This window comes from Triticum aestivum, chromosome 4A (genome assembly GCF_018294505.1).
Source record: "Triticum aestivum cultivar Chinese Spring chromosome 4A, IWGSC CS RefSeq v2.1, whole genome shotgun sequence".
NCBI lineage: Eukaryota > Viridiplantae > Streptophyta > Magnoliopsida > Poales > Poaceae > Triticum > Triticum aestivum.
In genome coordinates this window covers 659,701,124-659,711,252 of record NC_057803.1, presented here as the reverse complement: position 1 = coordinate 659,711,252, position 10,129 = coordinate 659,701,124, and the positions used below count along the sequence as shown (strand labels likewise).

The 10,129-nt window shown below is 42.9% G+C and overlaps 1 pseudogene; it reads right to left on the bottom strand.

The window, feature by feature from the left end:
- Positions 1-576: 576 nt before the first annotated feature.
- LOC123082950 (uncharacterized) lies at positions 577-1,708 on the bottom strand (annotated as a pseudogene).
- Between the last annotated feature and the right edge of the window lie 8,421 nt (positions 1,709-10,129).

Sequence of the window (10,129 nt, the reverse complement as noted above, 5' to 3'; positions counted from 1 at the left end):
GACGATTGTAGCTCCGGGACGCTGGTCCTTAGGGGGCACGTGCACGAAGACTTCCCGACTATCAATGACTGGGTCGGACTAGCTCCCGTATTGGGGTGACGACATCGGCGCATTCAGCGGCTCGTTCTGGCGGCGACAATGGTCGTTCGGTGGTCCATGGACCTTGATGTAATTTTTATTATGTTTGAGGTGTTTTGTATTTTCGGTGAATCTCTATTTACTTTAAAAAACCGTAAGGTTCTCATTTCACTTTTCTTCCCACCAACTCCTCGTCCAACCTTCAATGTATATGATAATCAATCACCTCAATTTACTTACCTTCTGAACCAATTTCACTTTTACTTTCTTACCAAAGTTCTAATCAAGATATAACGTAGTTCACGAGCAGATGAACATTTATTTAGACAATCGCATTATTATTGTCAGGTCACAAGCTAACGTACTAGAATTTTTATATCTCGTTACAACGCACATGCATTGTTCTAGTCTTTATAATAGATTTGATCTTTTCGCAAACAAAAAGCAGTGATTATGAGAAAAATAGTTACTCATTTTATTTATCCATCCAATCTCCCAACAACAAGGTACGTTATTTTGAATCACACGAGTCTATATCTAGATAGTACTCCCTCCGTCCCATAATAGAAGACGTTTTTCAACATCAATATAATGTCAAAAAACGTCTTACATTATGGGACGGAGGGAGTAGATGAGAAGCTGTACAGACACCGTACAATTCCGACCAGATATGACACGAATACGATCCATCCTCCAACTGAATCGCATGCACAGCTTAGCTCTCCCCAGGCAGCAATGTCCATCCACAACGATTCTCTGGTAATGTCATAGGAAACATGCTTCGATCAGCGGATCCATCTATCGACTTCGACCGTGACCGTGACAATGCATCAATGGGACCATGGATCGGGACAATGCATCAATGGACGATTGAAACCTTGTGATTGCTCATTCATTCCTTCAGCTGCAGAGCCTGACGGTGCACGCCACCGCCTGCGCCCAGTACCTGAGCCGCGCCTTCACCTCCTCCGTGCTATCCCCTGCAACACCAGGCACCACCACGTAAGATGAAGAACAACTCGAAGCGCAAGGGAGCACGCAGGTGGGAGGCGTTTGATTTGCTTTTCTCACCTGGGCTGGAGATCTTCCAGTCGGCAATGGGCGGCGAGGTCGTCGGCGTGGCGGCCGTCTCCTGCTCCTGCGGTGCCTGGGGCTGGTCGTGGTCGAGGAAGCGCTGCCTCATGGAGTAGCAGAGCTCAAGGGCGGGCAGGGTCCCGCGCAGCTCCGGGATCTCGTCGTATCTGAAGCCGAAGCCCAAATCCGCGCACCCTTTGAGGTCCGCCAGGTCGTCGTCGGTGAGACTCCTCGCGCAGCCCTAGCCGACGCCGTCACAAGATGAGGACGCGACGCCGGTGCTGTGCGTCTGCTCGGCGGCGACGACCACCGGCTTCGGGCGCCGTGGCCACGCCGCCTCCCACCGAGCCCCGTCCCACACGTCCTCGGCCTCCGCCTCCCTGCCAGTCGCGGCCACACCCACGCCCACAATGCTCTTGTGGCGGTGTGGTGGCGGAGGCTGGCTCGGGGAGGAAACCGGTGGTGTCGACGGGTTGGATGAGCAGGTAGAGGACGATGCCGTGGTCATCGCGGCGGCGCCGGCTGCATAATCGGGGTCGGAGTCGGAGCTCCACATCTCGCCGCGTTGCTCTGCGCTGCTTCTCCCGTGTGGCCGTGTGGTATGTATGTATGTATGCTGGATTGCTAGTGGGGTCGGTCTAGGAGTCTAGATGGATGTTGTATTGTGTTTCGGATGGCTGCTGGAATTGATTTCTCTTGTTGTAACAAGTCGACAGAGAAAAGGAACTAAAGCAGATTTGGAACGAAATATAAACGGAAATGCAATGTAGGGAACGTTTGCCGGGGCGCCACTCCTAACGAACGCCGTCTCTTCCATCGGATTCGTTGCACGAATATTTTTCAACTTGTTGGCTGCGAATACAAAATCCAGCGAACGCTACATTAGTCAAAACACTGCCGCTACACTGCAGTTTAGATGACATCTTTTATAATTTTCTGAGCTTTGTCAAAAAGCAAATTTAAACAATTTTTTTTGTAATGTTTGACAACTCAAGTTTGTTTTTATACACGCCAATTTCTTTATTAATAACATTGCAAATTTTCATTATTAAGGGGACGGCATTTTTATCATTATGAGGATGGCGATTTTGATAATGTTTACAAGTCAAGTTTGTTTTAATACATGGCAATTGCATTATTAATAACATTGCAATTTTAATTAATATAAGAGGATAGCACTTTTATCATTAAGAGGACGGTATTTTTATCATTAAGACCATAATAATTTTGCCCATAGGATTTCTACACATATTCCTATGTACGTCAAAATACCAGGGTCAATTCCTATGTACGTCAAATTCCTATGTTCGCATGGCAAATTCCTATGTACTTCTTCTTTATCATGGCAACTTTCATTGTGTGATTTTTTGAGAGTAGTATGTCTTTTTATAACCAATATGCAAATTTGTGATCTTTTTTAGTTTTTTTAGGACAACACTGTTTTTCTACACTGCTTTGGTGACTGGGTTGTGGTTAGCCATTGTTTTTGGACTCGGAGCCATGTTGGACAAGTCGACGGGGAACGGGCTAGGAGCGCCCAGCTGACGTCCCCTATCTATTTTGGGGTCTAATATAAATAGGAGGCTAGTCTTCCGCTGAGCCATAGCTGTCAAACGGTAGAACTAGCTAGGGACATACTTCCTCCCTTTCAAAATAAGTGTTTCAACTTTGTACTAACTTTAATACAATGTTGTATTAGACTGGTTATAGTGGGACTAACATAACTAGTAACATAGATGCCACATAATAAGCAAGAGTGGTGAGGTGGCAACTAGTTAATGAGGAGAGAGGCAAATAAAGTAACATAATATGTTAACATCACATAGCGCTTCCCAATGCAAAATGAGTCTACAAAATAATAAACGAATATATCTATGTTACCACACACATCACACTACCCACTGTAAAGATAGTAATATAGACTAGTAACATATGCATGAAACTACTCTATGTTACTCTCCACTATGACCGGCCTTAGAGTTGAAACATTTGTTTTGGGATGAAGGGGTTGTTAGTATCCTAAGAGCATCTACAACCGGACATAGCAAATATGACCCCTTGAATGTCCGCGGACGCGCCCGTTCAGTGATCGGGCATGTACGTTTTAAGCCCCTATTTATCCGTCCGTGTAGCCATACTTCTCATTTTTCTTCTCGTATGTCCGGTCACTTGCACGTGATTGGTGGAGATGAAGAGAAAGAATAAAAGAATGAACAAAAAAAGAGAGAAGGTGGTCCAGGGTTGGGTTGCGTCCTACGTGGCGGAATGCCCGGGCGCGTCCGTGAGCCCTCGTATCCTCCCCATATTTGAGATGGATATGAGGGTTCGCGGACAGCCCAGGCGTATAGGGATGATATGAGGGGTCCGGTTGAGTCACTTTTTCCTTCTCTCCTGTCCTGTCATTGACCAGGCCCGTCCGCAAGCGTATAAGGGATGGTTTGAGGTGTCCGGTTGCAAATGCTCTAACTAACCCTAACTTGGGCATCGAGTTTGCATGTCTAATTCTCTCGATTACTGTGCTCCCCCTCTCGCTGAGCGTTGGCGGCCACTCCGGCGCCGGCGCCACCAAACCTTCCCTCTCGCGGGGCTCTTCTCCGGAGCCCCCCCCCCCCCCCCGGGGGTCCATGGCTTCGCAGGTTTCCCTCTCGGCGGGGTCCTCCTCCTCTTCTGTTGGGTCGCCGGCCCCGCCAAGGCCGGCGCTAAGATCCACCATTGTCGTCCCAGAGGTGCTCGGCACGGCGTTCGGGCCTATCATCCAGGGAGGCCGGCGGAGCGGACTTGGCAGACCATTTTCAAAAGGTATAGTTTTTGTGTTATATAGTTTATATTAGGGTAATAAAATTGGCAACCTAGGTGTACGCGTAGGACTTGTAAACTGAGACGGGGGAAGTAGTGTATTCGTTCTTACGCGCACTATAGAAGTTAGTGCTCATGATATCACCATTACGTGCACGTACACACCACTCACACTCTGCTTCATCCGCATGCACATGAATGCATGCATGCATGTTTGACTAACTAGAGACGTAGTACATGCACTCGATGCCACCTGGCTACCTGCATGCATCTCAATCTAAGAGCATGCTTGGATACGTTCTAGTCCTATGACTAAAAGTAGTGGGACTAAAACTTGCTAGTCTCATCCATGCTTGGATCCAAATACTAAAGAGACTAAAATCTAGTTATTGAGCATTTATTATCCTCCAAACCCTCTAATCCAGAACTAAGGAGAGGAATTAAATGAGGAGAGAGAGAGCTAATACATATTTTAGTAGGTTTCCCATGACTAAAAGATTTTAGCCTCCAGACTAGTCCTAGCCTCTCTTTAGTCAGGGGTGCTTGGAACTTTAGCCTCTAAAAAAGACTATTTTTAGTCAGACTAAAAATAGTCCCTTGTATCCAAGCACCCTCTAACTACTCACAAACAGGTTCCTCTATCTTTGACTGGTTAGTTAACGACTGACGCTGCGGCTTAGATGCAACAACCTTTCCTAACCCCCGCCGGCTTACCGTCTGGCCATGAGTACACACATGATGACCAATTTAGCTCCTGTCCGGATAGGTCGAGGAGACTTTGGAATCTAGTTTGACAAACTAAAGTTCCACAAAAGATGAAAATTATTGAGTTAAATACATCATGAGTGTCTAAATTTGTCTGTTGCGGTCAGTTTAGTGCCTAAACTTGTAAAATACACAAAAGTGATGCTACAACTTGTCGCACGGTGCATATACGGTGCCTCCGTCCGTATGCCACCGAATTTGCTCTCCGTGTGGCGTGACAACTGGTGGCTGGCCCACAGATCAGTGGGTGAGTGTTGCCTGCGCTGGGTGAAATGGGTACAAGTTTTTTTTTTTGCAGAATATCCCGTGAGATTTAATCAAAGTCACAAATAAGCCATTGCTCTGTATGCTAATAACAGGAAAAGAATATAATGCGTCATTGAATTGGTTTCGACCCTGGGACCTCAAGGTTAAATAGCACGCACGCTAGACACCAAGACTCTGGAATTTCCAAAAAAAATTCAAGTTACTGTTTGGTTTTTACAATACATGTAAAATTTCCAATATACAAATATGCGACTATTGTCTATTAAAATATATATTCTATTTTTGTAATTTGTAGTTCGATGAGCTAAACATGAACTATTTGTAAAGTTTATGTGGATTTAAAAAGTTCAATGTATATTATGAAATATTGCGTAATTTTTTTTTGTATCTTCATTCAGGACCACAACTACGGAGAATTATTTTGTATCTTCATTGTATTTTTAGAATACATAATTATTAAAAAACAACAAAGTTGTATTTTGAAAATTGTTCAATACGTACTAAAAATGATTGTGTAAAAACAATAAATTATATAAATGGGTTAAAACATGTTAAACATGTTTGTAGAAATGTAAGAATAATTTTACACAATAATTATTTTAAAACATATCGAGCATTTTATGAAATAGATGTTGTATTTTTTTTTGAATGCGTGATGGGCATTTTTCAAATACAAGTTTACAGTTTCTTAAAACAAGTGAGAATTTTCCCAAAATATCTTGCTTTTTAGAAAAATGCACTAACACTTTTTTAAGTTGATGGCAAGTAATATGTTGAGTTGTTCTCTTTTTTCAAACGTGAGAATTTCTTAATAATTTTTAAAATTTTCTGCGAGTCAACCTTTTTCTTTTTATTCTCTTTATTATTTCATCCAATATCCCTAACAAATAGCAGTGTATCTGGATAGTGCATAGATAACTGTTCTTGGCTTATTGGTTAGCACATATGCATGTTGTGCGTGAGGTAATGAATTCCAATCCTGCCGGTGTGCTACTTTTTTGTTATTATACTCTATTTTATCCCACATGCTGACATGCGGGGCCTAGATCTAACAGGTGATATCAATGCAGTTTGACATATTTAAATAAAACATCAGGAGCTTTTGTGAAAATTATTTAAAGTACAAGGAATTTTCTGTAAAACAACCAGCCCACTCCTTTTACCGGAACTGACATGTGGGTCGACGCCATGTTGGCACACCATGTGGGCTATGCATGTGCCCGGATACGGACGGAGGCACCGTATTTGAACGTTCGAACAAGTTATGGCACCGGTTTCATGTATTTTACAAGTTTAGGCACCAAAGTGATCGCATCGGACAAGTTGAGGCACCCGTGGTGTATTTAACTCAAAATTATTGCATGGAAGGCGAGTTCCGGAGCATTGGCAACAACAAAAAATAAATCTATCCATCGTCTACACAAGAGCAAGTTATGTCCGCTATGTGGTATAAATGAAGAATCATGTTTCAGTGACATGCAATGGGAGTGCATGCGCTAGCTTTGGCCGCTGCCGCTAATATCTACACTTCGTGATACCGACCAGGATTGGCTAATACTAGTACTACTTGATAAGTGCCAAGAGGACACCCAGAGCATGGCGCATCTGGCAGGTACGGAACGATATTGTGCATGGGAACGAGGTACCACCGATTACTATGTCTGTACAGTATCTATGCAGCTATACCGGCAATCTATTATATTGCAGACCAAAGGTACTCTGTGGAAGATATCCTAAAGGACAATATGCCACTTGTTATCGAATCAGTTAAGGCCACGCCTACACTTGCTTGGACGCCTCCTCCTGTGGGTAAGGTGGCGCTCTTGGTCGATGGCGTTTTTTCTGAATAGGATGGCACTGCGGCCTCAGGGATGATCTTGCGGCACAATGATGGGACAATCATATTTGCTGTGTATATGTATTTGTTCAACTGTAATGATGCACTAGAAGCGGAGATACATACGATGATGCAAGGCATGGCTCTTGCACTACAACACCCCCGAGCTTCCAATCATCGTGCAGCCAGACTCGTCTACGACACTATCGATTTCCAAAGATGAGTCTCTTCTTCGCTCACCGTATGGTCATTTGCCATGGAGATCAATGCCTTGAGAGAGGGCCAATGGTATTTCCCACAAAAGCGTCACCGTACCCAGAATAGAGTTGCAGATTATTGCTTAGCGAGATATAGTCGTACTGAATGAAGCACAACTGTCTGCCTACATAGAGGGCCCCCATGTATTGAGGATTTCTTGCCTCTAAATTGTAACTCTATCATTTCGGAATAAAACTCTTTTTACCACCGCAAAAAAAAGACTTCATTTGCATTTTTTAGAAAAAAATAAGACCCATGATGGTGGTTGAGTCTTGACATCCAGATACTTGAAATTTCTTTTCATTTAGTGTACTAGGCCTAAAAATAGACTAAAAGAACACAAATGTGATTTTCAACCCACTTTTGCGGATTATTTCATGCACTTGTAGTTCAGTTTAGAATTATATACTTTAAGTGCCTAGAAATCTATAAAATGACCTAGAAATAGAGGAACCTTGAAAAATATCAAAATTTTGACATGGAATATCTAACAATGTATGTTGAGTGTATAAAAGGTTTCAAGGTCAGATGATGGAGCAACTGCAATTTTGCCTTAAAACCTCACACACCCCCTTTGAAGACTGCAATTCTTCTTCAGAGTTGCTTCTTTTCTAAGTAGTGTACACAACAACTTTTGTAAAACCTTCTCAAAATTTTATCACAGACTATTCATGACATACAATGACATCATTCAAAATCTCATGTAATTCAGCGAATGTGTGGTCATTATTTCATGTACATGTAATTCAACCTTTTGGGAAATAAGGGGCGGGAGAGAAAAGGGTGGTGGAAGAGAAACGACAGACAAAAATTGGTGGAAGAGGAAAGTCGGGAAAAACGAGCGAGAAATAAGGCGAAAACACTATGGACTACAACTAAAAATAAAGATAAATTAAGACATATTATGGAAAATAAAGTACAATACGACTACAAACTTCGATTGAAGCGGTTCCAGATTAGTTGGAAATCTCTCGGAGAATCTTGCCCAGGGGACTTGGACTTTCTGCATTTCGGACGACCCACCATGTGCACGATAGTTGGAAAGCTCTCGGTGATCGAGGCAATGAGTTTCTTTTGAATTTTCGTGACACAATAATAGAACTCTGTCTACTCCACACTCCCCACGTTCATCTCGTAGTTCACTCCAACACACGTAAGCCATCACCCCCTTCTCCCAAGTTCACTTATTCATCCATGCCTTAAGTTGGTGACATTTTTGCCAAACATGAAAAGTAAGAGGACACGAATACTTGGCCTTGTAAAGTCATGGTGGGGCATGAGAAATGAGCCAAAAATAAGTGGTGGGAGAAATTGGGGCATGAAACACATTATTGGTATTGGGTGAGAAAAACGAGAGGGAAACACGTGGCATGAGATATTGGGCTTTAAAAACACACGACGAGAGATATTGAGCGAGAAACATATAGCATGAGATAAATAGGCAAGAGAAATGGGTAGGTGGGAGGGGAGACACGTGGCATAGTAATTAGTTGGACAATTTTTTTCATATAAAATAATAGGCGCCACTATCGGTCGTGCGTTGGGCGACGTGCATAAGGACAACCAGAAGTGTAAGGCTGGTCATAGTGGGGAATAACTTAGACTAGTGTCATGCATATGACACTAGTCTAAGTTACTACCTTCATAATGCAAAATAACATAATAATAGTATCATAGATGGCTTCATTTACTAGCTCATAGACTCATCTTGTCTTGTAAAGCGCTATGTTACAGTAACATATTATGTTACCACCTCTCATTAATTACTTGCCACATAAGCAGTATTTTCTCGAAAAGCGCTATGTTACTAGCTAAGTTACTCCCACTATGACCAGCCTAAACAGCGGCACAACACTGCCTATGACGATGCTTCAATTGATTCACGTACTTAAATGTTCACTATGCATTAATCGCATGCGTCCCTGCCCATGCACTCCTTCAATGATTGCGCAGACTCGATATCAGTAATATATATTTCTCTTGGATTTATAACCAACTGGACGTACTACTTCCGTCCTGGTTTATAGGCCTTCTTTGTAGTTTGTGTCAAGTTTTGACTAAAGATTTAACTAACAAAATGTTAATGTATGTCAAAAAAAATCTCATTGGATTCGTATTTGAACATAGTTTTCAAAAATATAATGTTTGATGATATACGTGAACATTTTGTTAGTTTAATCTATGGTCAAAATTTGACACGAAATACAATGGGGACCAATAAACCCGGACGGAGATAGTACTACACAACACTATCTATGTAAAATATATGATAAAATTTGACCAAAAATACAACAAGGACTAATAAACTAGAACGGAAGGAGTAGAACACTAATTAACCCATCGATGAGTGGGTCCTACATGACGAAAAAAGTATATGTTGTACTCACATTTTTTTGTAGTTTGATATGTTTATTTTGACAATGTTTTATTATAGATATATTTCCCAATTTTATATATCATTAATAAAAGAAAGCTAGGATGCGATACATGGGCTGTCGGATGTGGACGGGTGGCTGTGACCGTCTCGAGGGGGCGATTAATTCGTGGGAGGGCGAGATTGACCAATCAAGACACATGGTTTTCTTTACTACAATGGTAGGCTGAGTCATCACTCGACCCATTCTATGGCCTCTACGAGCACCATCGGATGGTATGTGGGCGGGTGGCTTGAATCGACTCGAAAGGCCGATTGATGTGTGGAAGTTGGCGAGTGGCCAATCAGTGAGCGGCAATCCACTCGGACGTATAGGCACCGGTCCTTGGGAGACACAGAGTGACAAATCAGCAGCGAGCAACAATCCCCACCGAGACGAACCCGTAATCTATGTGTTTGTGTCCACTCACTCGTAGCGCAGGGGTAGGGGATCGATCTACTGCCCCGGTGAAACTTTATTCCTTTTGGGAGAAAGATAGAGATAGGAGTTCCTCCCCACGAAACGAAAACTTCTTAGCCTTAGTCCGCTTCTGATTCGAAGGGAACCAAGCCGATCTTTCTTGGGAGGACGGTTGCGATTGGCTCAAGAGAAGATGGATCCATGAGACGTGGCGATGAAC